This window comes from Anopheles moucheti, chromosome 3, assembly GCF_943734755.1.
Source record: "Anopheles moucheti chromosome 3, idAnoMoucSN_F20_07, whole genome shotgun sequence".
Taxonomy (NCBI): Eukaryota; Metazoa; Arthropoda; class Insecta; order Diptera; family Culicidae; genus Anopheles; species Anopheles moucheti.
Genome location: NC_069141.1, coordinates 89,460,746 through 89,475,720, shown reverse-complemented (window position 1 = coordinate 89,475,720; position 14,975 = coordinate 89,460,746).

Below are 14,975 nucleotides of genomic sequence, written 5' to 3'. Positions count from 1 at the left end.
CGGTGGCATGATGGTAGCGGAGCAGGTCTTCACGCGAACGGACCGAACCAAAATCCCATCCGGATCAATCCCCCGTAGCAAGGACTGACTATCCAGCCGTTCTAACGAAATAAACAAAAAAATTAATAAAATAGTGACATAAATATTTTAGCACTTAATACAAACAAGCTTCGCCCAAAAGGGTTAACCACTAAATTCGTCCAATCAGCTGTTAACCCTTCTCTCATGAGGTTTGCTCCGAAATACCCCTGGTTTGTGTTTACTTGCAACAACATTTATGCTATAAAACACATGTTAACCAGCGGCGGATCAAACGGTAGGCGGAGTAGGCGGTCGCCTAGGGCCTCGCCGTGTTGGGGGCCCCAAACAATTTGTGCCGATTGTGCATTTTTTGGAAATTTAACAGCAGATTTAATGTATAGCACAAAATCTAATTAAAAAGGGTAAAAGAATTGATCGAAAATATCCTTGGTATATCGAAAATATCCTTGTATTTTATATATCCTTGGTTATATAAAACATTTGTTTCTATTTGATTAGCTATATCGGCCCGGTTACACGTCTACGCAAGAGAAGTATGCAGTGTAAGCCTACCATTTCTAGTTTTTTTTTAAATTTATTTACCCGTAGCATAGTCAGTGCTGCGTACGAAGATTTGGTGGTCCAAATATTTTTTTTCCCGTGGTCCTGTGCAGACCGGCTGCGCTACCAATACACCATCTGGCCGCCCCGTAAACTTTTACTTCAACTTATTAATGTATTCTATTTCTTGAACGGGATTTTCAACCTAAAGATATTAATATTTTTTCATCTGTTCGTAAATGATCCTACCGTTAGATGCTAGAATATAAACCATGCTTGTTCCGCAATATTCGCCAGCTATTGCCATTGCGATTCTCGTGGTGTGGTATTGTTTTCTCTCATCGATTGAACCGTGAACATGTCCTGCCTGCATGTTGTGCAACAGTATTGTGGTGGGGAATTGTGTTTAATATTTTGATCGTCACAATTTTTGCAAGTTTGCAAGCCGGTAATGATGTTATAACCGACACAATCTGTCAGTGTATTACGACATAGCTAGCATTGTCATAGAAAATAAATAAAATCATATCGTAATCATAAGAACTCTCTGTTCCGTTTGATATTTCATATCTCATGGTTTTTGGAATACCATTTCTGTATTTCTTGATTATTACTTAATCGAAGCTGGATTGTATGTCCAGCTTATGTCCACCCATCCCACACTGTCCAAATATTTCATCATATCCTCTTGTAGAATACTGCAGTTGGAGATTATCGCCGCGAAATCGATGATCTAAATTAAAAAAAAAACACGAAAAAAGATACTTGAAGAAATCAAGTATGCATTGATATAAAAACGATGTCCAGTGAAGAACCTATCACAGTAGTCTTGCTAAAACATTGTCGTGCGTGCTGAAAGCGGTCTCGTTTTTTTGCATTGAAAACTCAGTTTGTTTGAGAAAAATTAGTGAGTGCTTTGTGGTGTTGTATCCCTATAATTTGCTACTGACTTTCAAATTGTGCCTGAGGAGCACATAGTGTGTTTCATACTGATGTAAATGTGCAAGTGTAAATGTGACGAAATGATCGCAAGTGTCTTCACAATGAGCGAAGAGATCGGCCCAGAAATTCTTGTATTTTTTGACGCACGGACAACCGACCTGAAATTGGAGCATCAAACTTAATACGCGAAATTTAATCGATCGATCGAAATTCACATTAATATGTGCAGGACCACGTGAGTTGACATATTTGTCCATTGGTAAAATCAACTGGTCAACTGTGAAAACCACTATACCGTTGCCGCGCACACAATTGTTTTGAGATTTCCGATACCAGGAGAGCATGGTTTTCAAGTGGTTACATCTGCAGCTTGGGACAAATTTGCCCATCACAATTGCTATTGCATACTATCAAACACGTGAGAACGATCGCAAATAAGTAATATCAATAAAACGGAAAGCATTCTTTATCTCGCTCAAACTTTCCGTCGGCTGGTACGAAATTCCATACAAAACCAGCTGTTTTCCGATTTCCGATACCAGGAAAGCATCCACGGAAGAGGTAGCACCTTGTACAGCAATTTTAGTCGAAAATCGCCAAAAGGTATGCAATATTTAAACACTAACTTTCCCGTGGGTCGAGTAAAATTTTGCAGCAATTTTGCTCGAAAACCGCCGAAAAGTATGCAATGTTGAAACACTAACTTTCCCGTTGGTGGAGCAAAATTTCTTCGAAAACTACCAGTTTTCGAATGTATAGTACCAGGAGAGCATCCACGGAAGAGGTAGCTCCTGGTACTGCGCCGTAAGGTATGCAATGTTTATAAACTAACTTTGCAACCCATTTCCGCCGAAAGGTATGCAATGTTTATACACTATCTTTGCAACCAATTTCCGCCGTAGGGTATGCAATGTTTATACACTAACTTTTCATACAAACCAGCTGTTTTCAGATTTCCGATACCAGGAGAGCATGTTGCTCAAGAGGTAACATCTTCCATCCCCCTCCCCCCCTTCCACCGTAAAGATGGCAACAAAGATGGCGGCAAAAATGGCGCGCAAGATGGCGGACAAGATGGCGGCCAAGATGGCGGACAAGATGGCGGACAAGATGGCGGACAAGATGGCGGACAAGATGGCGGACACAAGATGGCGGACAAGATGGCGGCCAAGATGGCGGACAAGATGGCGGACACAAGATGGCGGACAAGATGGCGGCCAAGATGGCGGACAAGATGGCGGCCAAGATGGCGGACAAGATGGCGGACAAGATGGCGGCCAAGATGGCGGACAAGATGGCGGCCAAGATGGCGGACAAGATGGCGGACAAGATGGCGGACTAAGATGGCGGACAAGATGGCGGACAAGATGGCGGCCAAGATGGCGGACAAGATGGCGGACAAGATGGCGGCCAAGATGGCGGCCAAGATGGCGGACAAAGATGGCGGACAAGATGGCGTACAAGATGGCGGACAAGATGGCGGACACAACATGGCGGACAAGATGGCGGCCAAGATGGCGGACAAGATGGCGGACTAAGATGGCGGACAAGATGGCGGCCAAGATGGCGGACAAGATGGCGGCCAAGATGGCGGACAAGATGGCGGCCAAGATGGCGGACAAGATGGCGGACAAGATGGCGGACACAAGATGGCGGACACAAGATGGCGGACACAAGATGGCGGACAAGATGGCGGCCAAGATGGCGGACAAGATGGCGGCCAAGATGGCGGATAAGATGGCGGCCAAGATGGCGGACAAAATGGCGGACAAGATGGCGGACAAGATGGCGGACAAGATGGTGGACACAAGATGGCGGACAAGATGGCGGACACAAGATGGCGGACAAGATGGCGGCCAAGATGGCGGACAAGATGGCGGCCAAGATGGCGGACAAGATGGCGGACAAGATGGCGGCCAAGATGGCGGACAAGATGGCGGCCAAGATGGCGGACAAGATGGCGGACAAGATGGCGGACTAAGATGGCGGACAAGATGGCGGACAAGATGGCGGCCAAGATGGCGGACAAGATGGCGGACAAGATGGCGGCCAAGATGGCGGCCAAGATGGCGGACAAGATGGCGGACAAGATGGCGGACAAGATGGCGGACAAGATGGCGGACAAGATGGCGGACAAGATGGCAGCCAAGATGGCGGCCAAGATGGCGGCCAAGATGGCGGCCAAGATGGCGGACAAGATGGCGGCCAAGATGGCGGCCAAGATGGCGGACAAGATGGCGGACACAAGATGGCGGACAAGATGGCGGACAAGATGGCGGACACAAGATGGCGGACACAAGATGGCGGACAAGATGGCGGCCAAGATGGCGGACAAGATGGCGGCCAAGATGGCGGATAAGATGGCGGACAAGATGGCGGACACAAGATGGCGGCCAAGATGGCGGACATGATGGCGGACAAGATGGCGGACAAGATGGCGGACAAGATGGCGGACAAGATGGCGGACACAAGATGGCGGCCAAGATGGCGGACACAAGATGGCGGCCAAGATGGCGGACAAGATGGCGGACAAGATGGCGGCCAAGATGGCGGACAAGATGGTGGACAAGATGGCGGACAAGATGGCGGACACAAGATGGCGGCCAAGAAGGCGGACAAGATGGCGGACAAAATGGCGGGCCATTTTGTCCGTCATTTTGGCCGCCATCTTGGCCGCCATCTTGTCCGCCATCTTGTCCGCCATCTTGGCCGCCATCTTGTCCGCCATCTTGGCCGCCATCTTGGCCGCCATCTTGGCCGCCATCTTGGCCGCCATCTTGGCCGCCATCTTGGCCTCCATCTTGTCCGCCATCTTGTCCGCCATTTTGGCCGCCATCTTGGCCGCCATCTTGTGTCCGCCATCTTGTCCGCCATCTTGGCCGCCATCTTGGCCGCCATCTTGTCCGCCATCTTGTCCGCCATTTTGGCCGCCATCTTGGCCGCCATCTTGTCCGCCATCTTGTCCGCCATCTTGTGTCCGCCATCTTGGCCGCCATCTTGTGTCCGCCATTTTGTCCGCCATCTTGTCCGCCATCTTGTGTCCGCCATCTTGTCCGCCATCTTGTCCGCCATCTTGGCCGCCATCTTGTGTCCGCCATCTTGTCCGCCATCTTGTCCGCCATCTTGGCCGCCATTTTGGCCGCCATCTTGGCCGCCATCTTGTCCGCCATCTTGTCCGCCATCTTGTCCGCCATCTTGGCCGTCATCTTGTGTCCGCCATCTTGTCCGCCATCTTGTCCGCCATCTTGTGTCCGCCATCTTGGCCGCCATCTTGGCCGCCATCTTGTGTCCGCCATTTTGTCCGCCATCTTGTGTCCGCCATCTTGTGTCCGCCATCTTGTCCGCCATTTTGGCCGCCATCTTGGCCGCCATCTTGTGTCCGCCATCTTGTCCGCCATCTTGGCCGCCATCATGTCCGCCATCTTGGCCACCATCTTGTGTCCGCCATCTTGTCCGCCATCTTGTCCGCCATCTTGTCCGCCATTTTGGCCGCCATCTTGTCCGCCATCTTGTCCGCCATCTTGTGTCCGCCATCTTGTGTCCGCCATCTTGTCCGCCATCTTGGCCGCCATCTTGGCCGCCATCTTGTCCGCCATCTTGGCCGCCATCTTGTCCGCCATCTTGGCCGCCATCTTGTCCGCCATCTTGTCCGACATCTTGTCCGCCATCTTGGCCGCCATCTTGTCCGCCATCTTGTCCGCCATCTTGTCCGCCATCTTAGCCGCCATCTTGGCCGCCATCTTGGCCGCCATCTTGGCCGCCATCTTGGCCGCCATTTTGGCCGCCATCTTGTCCGCCATCTTGGCCGCCATCTTGTCCGCCATCTTGGCCGCCATCTTGTCCGCCATCTTGGCCGCCATCTTGTGTCCGCCATCTTGTCCGCCATCTTGTCCGCCATCTTGTCCACCATCTTGTCCGCCATCTTGGCCGCCATCTTGTCCGCCATCTTGGCCGCCATCTTGGCCGCCATCTTGTCCGCCATTTTGGCCGCCATCTTGGCCGCCATCTTGTGTCCGCCATCTTGTCCGCCATCTTGGCCGCCATCTTGTCCGCCATCTTGGCCGCCATCTTGGCCGCCATCTTGTGTCCGCCATTTTGTCCGCCATCTTGTGTCCGCCATCTTGTCCGCCATCTTGTCCGCCATCTTGGCCGCCATCTTGTCCGCCATCTTGTCCGCCATCTTGGCCGCCATCTTGGCCGCCATCTTGTCCGCCATCTTGTGTCCGCCATCTTGTCCGCCATCTTGGCCGCCATCTTGTGTCCGCCATCTTGGCCGCCATCTTGTGTCCGCCATCTTGTCCGCCATCTTGTCCGCCATCTTGTCCGCCATCTTGGCCGCCATCTTGTCCGCCATCTTGGCCGCCATCTTGTCCGCCATCTTGTGTCCGCCATCTTGTCCGCCATCTTATCCGCCATCTTGTCCGCCATCTTGTGTCCGCCATCTTGTCCGCCATCTTGTCCGCCATCTTGTGTCCGCCATCTTGTCCGCCATCTTGTCCGCCATCTTGTCCGCCATCTTGGCCGCCATCTTGTGTCCGCCATCTTGTCCGCCATCTTGGCCGCCATCTTGTCCGCCATCTTAGTCGCCATCTTGGCCGCCATCTTGTCCGCCATCTTAGTCGCCATCTTGTGTCCGCCATCTTGTCCGCCATCTTGGCCGCCATCTTGTCCGCCATCTTGGCCGCCATCATGTCCGCCATCTTGTCCGCCATCTTGTCCGCCATCTTGTCCGCCATCTTGTCCGCCATCTTGGCCGCCATCTTGTCCGCCATCTTGGCCGCCATCTTGTGTCCGCCATCTTGTCCGCCATCTTGGCCGCCATCTTGGCCGCCATCTTGTCCGCCATCTTGTCCGCCATCTTGTCCGCCATCTTGTCCGCCATCTTGTCCGCCATCTTGTCCGCCATCTTGTGTCCGCCATCTTGTCCGCCATCTTGGCCGCCATCTTGGCCGCCATCTTGTCCGCCATCTTGTCCGCCATTTTGGCCGCCATCTTGGCCGCCATCTTGTCCGCCATCTTGTCCGCCATCTTGGCCGCCATCTTGGCCGCCATCTTGGCCTCCATCTTGTCCGCCATCTTGTCCGCCATTTTGGCCGCCATCTTGGCCGCCATCTTGTGTCCGCCATCTTGTCCGCCATCTTGGCCGCCATCTTGGCCGCCATCTTGTCCGCCATCTTGTCCGCCATCTTGGCCGCCATCTTGTGTCCGCCATCTTGTCCGCCATCTTGTCCGCCATCTTGGCCGCCATTTTGGCCGCCATCTTGGCCGCCATCTTGTCCGCCATCTTGTCCGCCATCTTGTCCGCCATCTTGGCCGTCATCTTGTGTCCGCCATCTTGTCCGCCATCTTGTCCGCCATCTTGTGTCCGCCATCTTGGCCGCCATCTTGGCCGCCATCTTGTGTCCGCCATTTTGTCCGCCATCTTGTGTCCGCCATCTTGTCCGCCATCTTGTCCGCCATTTTGGCCGCCATCTTGGCCGCCATCTTGTGTCCGCCATCTTGTCCGCCATCTTGGCCGCCATCATGTCCGCCATCTTGGCCACCATCTTGTGTCCGCCATCTTGTCCGCCATCTTGTCCGCCATCTTGTCCGCCATTTTGGCCGCCATCTTGTCCGCCATCTTGTCCGCCATCTTGTGTCCGCCATCTTGTGTCCGCCATCTTGTCCGCCATCTTGGCCGCCATCTTGGCCGCCATCTTGTCCGCCATCTTGGCCGCCATCTTGTCCGCCATCTTGGCCGCCATCTTGTCCGCCATCTTGTCCGACATCTTGTCCGCCATCTTGGCCGCCATCTTGTCCGCCATCTTGTCCGCCATCTTGTCCGCCATCTTAGCCGCCATCTTGGCCGCCATCTTGGCCGCCATCTTGGCCGCCATCTTGGCCGCCATTTTGGCCGCCATCTTGTCCGCCATCTTGGCCGCCATCTTGTCCGCCATCTTGGCCGCCATCTTGTCCGCCATCTTGGCCGCCATCTTGTGTCCGCCATCTTGTCCGCCATCTTGTCCGCCATCTTGTCCACCATCTTGTCCGCCATCTTGGCCGCCATCTTGTCCGCCATCTTGGCCGCCATCTTGGCCGCCATCTTGTCCGCCATTTTGGCCGCCATCTTGGCCGCCATCTTGTGTCCGCCATCTTGTCCGCCATCTTGGCCGCCATCTTGTCCGCCATCTTGGCCGCCATCTTGGCCGCCATCTTGTGTCCGCCATTTTGTCCGCCATCTTGTGTCCGCCATCTTGTCCGCCATCTTGTCCGCCATCTTGGCCGCCATCTTGTCCGCCATCTTGTCCGCCATCTTGGCCGCCATCTTGGCCGCCATCTTGTCCGCCATCTTGTGTCCGCCATCTTGTCCGCCATCTTGGCCGCCATCTTGTGTCCGCCATCTTGGCCGCCATCTTGTGTCCGCCATCTTGTCCGCCATCTTGTCCGCCATCTTGTCCGCCATCTTGGCCGCCATCTTGTCCGCCATCTTGGCCGCCATCTTGTCCGCCATCTTGTGTCCGCCATCTTGTCCGCCATCTTATCCGCCATCTTGTCCGCCATCTTGTGTCCGCCATCTTGTCCGCCATCTTGTCCGCCATCTTGTGTCCGCCATCTTGTCCGCCATCTTGTCCGCCATCTTGTCCGCCATCTTGGCCGCCATCTTGTGTCCGCCATCTTGTCCGCCATCTTGGCCGCCATCTTGTCCGCCATCTTAGTCGCCATCTTGGCCGCCATCTTGTCCGCCATCTTAGTCGCCATCTTGTGTCCGCCATCTTGTCCGCCATCTTGGCCGCCATCTGGTCCGCCATCTTGGCCGCCATCATGTCCGCCATCTTGTCCGCCATCTTGTCCGCCATCTTGTCCGCCATCTTGTCCGCCATCTTGGCCGCCATCTTGTCCGCCATCTTGGCCGCCATCTTGTGTCCGCCATCTTGTCCGCCATCTTGGCCGCCATCTTGGCCGCCATCTTGTCCGCCATCTTGTCCGCCATCTTGTCCGCCATCTTGTCCGCCATCTTGTCCGCCATCTTGGCCGCCATCTTGTGTCCGCCATCTTGTGTCCGCCATCTTGTCCGCCATCTTGTGTCCGCCATCTTGTCCGCCATCTTGTGTCCGCCATCTTGGCCGCCATCTTGTCCGCCATCATGTCCGCCATCTTGGCCACCATCATGTCCGCCATCTTGGCCACCATCTTGTGTCCGCCATCTTGTCCGCCATCTTGGCCGCCATCTTGGCCGCCATCTTGTCCGCCATCTTGTCCGCCATTTTGTCCGCCATCTTGTCCGCCATCTTGTCCGCCATCTTGTCCGCCATCTTGTCCGCCATCTTGGCCGCCATCTTGTCCGCCATCTTGGCCGCCATATTGTGTCCGCCATCTTGTCCGCCATCTTGGCCGCCATCTTGTCCGCCATCTTGTCCGCCATCTTGGCCGCCATCTTGTCCGCCATCATGTCCGCCATCTTGGCCACCATCTTGTGTCCGCCATCTTGTCCGCCATCTTGGCCGCCATCTTGGCCGCCATCTTGGCCGCCATCTTGGCCGCCATCTTGTCCGCCATCTTGTCCGCCATCTTGTCCGCCATCTTGTGTCCGCCATCTTGTCCGCCATCTTGTGTCCGCCATCTTGTCCGCCATCTTGTCCGCCATCTTGTCCGCCATCTTGGCCGCCATCTTGTCCGCCATCTTGTCCGCCATCTTGTCCGCCATCTTGTCCGCCATCTTGGCCGTCATCTTGTGTCCGCCATCTTGTCCGCCATCTTGTCCGCCATCTTGTGTCCGCCATCTTGTGTCCACCATCTTGTCCGCCATCTTGTGTCCGCCATCTTGTCCGCCATCTTGGCCGCCATCATGTGTCCGCCATTTTGTCCGCCATCTTGTCCGCCATCTCGTCCGCCATCTTGGCCGCCATCTTGTCCGCCATCTTGTCCGCCATCTTGGCCGCCATCTTGTGTCCGCCATCTTGTCCGCCATCTTGGCCGCCATCTTGTCCGCCATCTTAGTCGCCATCTTGGCCGCCATCTTGGCCGCCATCTTGTGTCCGCCATTTTGTCCGCCATCTTGTCCGCCATTTTGTCCGCCATCTTGTCCGCCATCTTGTGTCCGCCATCTTGTCCGCCATCTTGTGTCCGCCATCTTGTCCGCCATCTTGTCCGCCATCTTGGCCGCCATCTTGTCCGCCATCATGTCCGCCATCTTGGCCACCATCTTGTGTCCGCCATCTTGTCCGCCATCTTGGCCGCCATCTTGGCCGCCATCTTGGCCGCCATCTTGTCCGCCATCTTGTCCGCCATTTTGTCCGCCATCTTGTCCGCCATCTTGTGTCCGCCATCTTGTCCGCCATCTTGTGTCCGCCATCTTGTCCGCCATCTTGTCCGCCATCTTGGCCGCCATCTTGTCCGCCATCTTGGCCGCCATCTTGTGTCCGCCATCTTGTCCGCCATCTTGGCCGCCATCTTGTCCGCCATCTTAGTCGCCATCTTGGCCGCCATCTTGTCCGCCATCTTAGTCGCCATCTTGTCCGCCATCTTGTCCGCCATCTTGGCCGCCATCTTGTCCGCCATCTTGGCCGCCATCATGTCCGCCATCATGTCCGCCATCTTGTCCGCCATCTTGTCCGCCATCTTGTCCGCCATCTTGGCCGCCATCTTGTCCGCCATCATGTCCGCCATCTTGGCCACCATCTTGTGTCCGCCATCTTGTCCGCCATCTTGGCCGCCATCTTGGCCGCCATCTTGTCCGCCATTTTGTCCGCCATCTTGTCCGCCATCTTGTGTCCGCCATCTTGTCCGCCATCTTGTCCGCCATCTTGTCCGCCATCTTGGCCGCCATCTTGTCCGCCATCTTGTCCGCCATCTTGGCCGCCATCTTGTGTCCGCCATCTTGGCCGCCATCTTAGTCGCCATCTTGGCCGCCATCTTGTCCGCCATCTTAGTCGCCATCTTGTGTCCGCCATCTTGTCCGCCATCTTGGCCGCCATCTTGTCCGCCATCTTGGCCGCCATCTTGTGTCCGCCATCTTGTCCGCCATCTTGGCCGCCATCTTGTCCGCCATCTTAGTCGCCATCTTGGCCGCCATCTTGGCCGCCATCTTGTGTCCGCCATCTTGTCCGCCATCTTGTCCGCCATCTTGGCCGCCATCTTGTGTCCGCCATTTTGTCCGCCATCTTGTCCGCCATCTTGTGTCCGCCATCTTGTCCGCCATCTTGGCCGCCATCTTGTCCGCCATCTTGGCCGCCATCTTGTCCGCCATCATGTCCGCCATCTTGGCCGCCATCTTGTGTCCGCCATCTTGTCCGCCATCTTGTCCGCCATCTTGGCCGCCATCTTGGCCGCCATCTTGTCCGCCATCATGTCCGCCATCTTGGCCGCCATCTTGGCCGCCATCTTGTGTCCGCCATCTTGTCCGCCATCTTGTCCGCCATCTTGGCCGCCATCTTGTCCGCCATCTTGTCCGCCATCATGTCCGCCATCTTGGCCGCCATCTTGGCCGCCATCTTGTGTCCGCCATCTTGGCCGCCATCTTGTCCGCCATCTTGGCCGCCATCTTGTCCGCCATCTTGGCCGCCATCTTGTCCGCCATCTTGGCCGCCATCTTGGCCGCCATCTTGTTTCCGCCATCTTGTCCGCCATCTTGTCCGCCATCTTGTGTCCGCCATCTTGGCCGCCATCTTGTGTCCGCCATCTTGTCCGCCATCATGTCCGCCATCTTGGCCGCCATCTTGGCCGCCATCTTGGCCGCCATCTTGTGTCCGCCATCTTGGCCGCCATCTTGTCCGCCATCTTGGCCGCCATCTTGTCCGCCATCTTAGTCGCCATCTTGGCCGCCATCTTGTCCGCCATCTTAGTCGCCATCTTGTGTCCGCCATCTTAGTCGCCATCTTGTGTCCGCCATCTTGTCCGCCATCTTGGCCGCCATCTTGTCCGACATCTTGGCCGCCATCTTGTGTCCGCCATCTTGTCCGCCATCTTGGCCGCCATCTTGTCCGCCATCTTAGTCGCCATCTTGGCCGCCATCTTGGCCGCCATCTTGTGTCCGCCATCTTGTCCGCCATCTTGTCCGCCATCTTGGCCGCCATCTTGTGTCCGCCATTTTGTCCGCCATCTTGTCCGCCATCTTGTGTCCGCCATCTTGTCCGCCATCTTGTCCGCCATCTTGTCCGCCATCTTGGCCGCCATCTTGTCCGCCATCATGTCCGCCATCTTGGCCGCCATCTTGTGTCCGCCATCTTGTCCGCCATCTTGTCCGCCATCTTGGCCGCCATCTTGGCCGCCATCTTGTCCGCCATCATGTCCGCCATCTTGGCCGCCATCTTGGCCGCCATCTTGTGTCCGCCATCTTGTCCGCCATCTTGTCCGCCATCTTGGCCGCCATCTTGTCCGCCATCTTGTCCGCCATCATGTCCGCCATCTTGGCCGCCATCTTGGCCGCCATCTTGTGTCCGCCATCTTGGCCGCCATCTTGTCCGCCATCTTGGCCGCCATCTTGTCCGCCATCTTGGCCGCCATCTTGTCCGCCATCTTGGCCGCCATCTTGGCCGCCATCTTGTTTCCGCCATCTTGTCCGCCATCTTGTCCGCCATCTTGTGTCCGCCATCTTGTCCGCCATCTTGTCCGCCATCTTGTCCGCCATCTTGGCCGCCATCTTGTGTCCGCCATCTTGTCCGCCATCTTGGCCGCCATCTTGTCCGCCATCTTAGTCGCCATCTTGGCCGCCATCTTGGCCGCCATCTTGTGTCCGCCATCTTGTCCGCCATCTTGTCCGCCATCTTGGCCGCCATCTTGTGTCCGCCATTTTGTCCGCCATCTTGTCCGCCATCTTGGCCGCCATCTTGTCCGCCATCTTGGCCGCCATCTTGTCCGCCATCATGTCCGCCATCTTGGCCGCCATCTTGTGTCCGCCATCTTGTCCGCCATCTTGTCCGCCATCTTGGCCGCCATCTTGGCCGCCATCTTGTCCGCCATCATGTCCGCCATCTTGGCCGCCATCTTGGCCGCCATCTTGGCCGCCATCTTGTGTCCGCCATCTTGTCCGCCATCTTGTCCGCCATCTTGGCCGCCATCTTGTCCGCCATCTTGTCCGCCATCATGTCCGCCATCTTGGCCGCCATCTTGGCCGCCATCTTGTGTCCGCCATCTTGGCCGCCATCTTGTCCGCCATCTTGTCCGCCATCTTGGCCGCCATCTTGGCCGCCATCTTGTCCGCCATCATGTCCGCCATCTTGGCCGCCATCTTGGCCGCCATCTTGTGTCCGCCATCTTGTCCGCCATCTTGTCCGCCATCTTGTCCGCCATCTTGGCCGCCATCTTGTCCGCCATCTTGTCCGCCATCATGTCCGCCATCTTGGCCGCCATCTTGGCCGCCATCTTGTGTCCGCCATCTTGGCCGCCATCTTGTCCGCCATCTTGGCCGCCATCTTGTCCGCCATCTTAGTCGCCATCTTGGCCGCCATCTTGTCCGCCATCTTAGTCGCCATCTTGTGTCCGCCATCTTGTCCGCCATCTTGGCCGCCATCTTGTCCGCCATCTTGGCCGCCATCTTGTGTCCGCCATCTTGTCCGCCATCTTGGCCGCCATCTTGTCCGCCATCTTAGTCGCCATCTTGGCCGCCATCTTGGCCGCCATCTTGTGTCCGCCATCTTGTCCGCCATCTTGTCCGCCATCTTGGCCGCCATCTTGTGTCCGCCATTTTGTCCGCCATCTTGTCCGCCATCTTGTGTCCGCCATCTTGTCCGCCATCTTGGCCGCCATCTTGTCCGCCATCTTGGCCGCCATCTTGTCCGCCATCATGTCCGCCATCTTGTCCGCCATCTTGGCCGCCATCTTGTGTCCGCCATTTTGTCCGCCATCTTGGCCGCCATCTTGGCCGCCATCTTGTCCGCCATCATGTCCGCCATCTTGGCCGCCATCTTGGCCGCCATCTTGTGTCCGCCATCTTGTCCGCCATCTTGTCCGCCATCTTGTCCGCCATCTTGGCCGCCATCTTGTCCGCCATCTTGTCCGCCATCATGTCCGCCATCTTGGCCGCCATCTTGGCCGCCATCTTGTGTCCGCCATCTTGGCCGCCATCTTGTCCGCCATCTTGGCCGCCATCTTGTCCGCCATCTTGGCCGCCATCTTGTCCGCCATCTTGGCCGCCATCTTGGCCGCCATCTTGGCCGCCATCTTGTGTCCGCCATTTTGTCCGCCATCTTGTCCGCCATCTTGTGTCCGCCATCTTGTGTCCGCCATCTTGTCCGCCATCTTGGCCGCCATCTTGTGTCCGCCATTTTGTCCGCCATCTTGGCCGCCATCTTGTGTCCGCCATCTTGTCCGCCATCTTGGCCGCCATCTTGTCCGCCATCTTGGCCGCCATCTTGTCCGCCATCATGTCCGCCATCTTGGCCGCCATCTTGTGTCCGCCATCTTGTCCGCCATCTTGTCCGCCATCTTGGCCGCCATCTTGGCCGCCATTTTGGCCGCCATCTTGGCCGCCATCTTGTCCGCCATCTTGTCCGCCATCTTGGCCGCCATCTTGGCCGTCATCTTGTGTCCGCCATCTTGTCCGTCATCTTGTCCGCCATCTTGTGTCCGCCATCTTGTCCGCCATCTTGGCCGCCATCTTGTGTCCGCCATTTTGTCCGCCATCTTGTCCGCCATCTTGTGTCCGCCATCTTGTGTCCGCCATCTTGTCCGCCATCTTGTCCGCCATCTTGGCCGCCATCTTGTCCGCCATCTTGTCCGCCATCTTGGCCGCCATCTTGTGTCCGCCATCTTGTCCGCCATCTTGTCCGCCATCTTGGCCGTCATCTTGTGTCCGCCATCTTGTCCGCCATCTTGTCCGCCATCTTGTGTCCGCCATCTTGTCCGCCATCTTGGCCGCCATCTTGTCCGCCATCTTGTCCGCCATCTTGGCCGTCATCTTGTGTCCGCCATCTTGGCCGCCATCTTGTCCGCCATCTTGTGTCCGCCATCTTGTGTCCGCCATCTTGTCCGCCATCTTGTCCGCCATCTTGTGTCCGCCATCTTGTCCGCCATCTTGGCCGCCATCTTGGCCGCCATCTTGTGTCCGCCATTTTGTCCGCCATCTTGTCCGCCATCTTGTGTCCGCCATCTTGTGTCCGCCATCTTGTCCGCCATCTTGTCCGCCATCTTGGCCGCCATCTTGTCCGCCATCTTGTCCGCCATCTTGGCCGCCATCTTGTGTCCGCCATCTTGTCCGCCATCTTGTACGCCATCTTGTGTCCGCCATCTTGTGTCCGCCATCTTGTCCGCCATCTTGTCCGCCATCTTGGCCGCCATCTTGTCCGCCATCTTATCCGCCATCTTGGCCGCCATCTTGTGTCCGCCATCTTGTCCGCCATCTTGTCTGCCATCTTGGCTGCCATCTTGGCTGCCATCTTGTGTCCGCCATCTTGTCCGCCATCTTGGCCGCCATCTTGTCCGCCATCTTGGCCGCCATCTTGTGTCCGCCATCTTGTCCGCCATCTTGGCCGCCA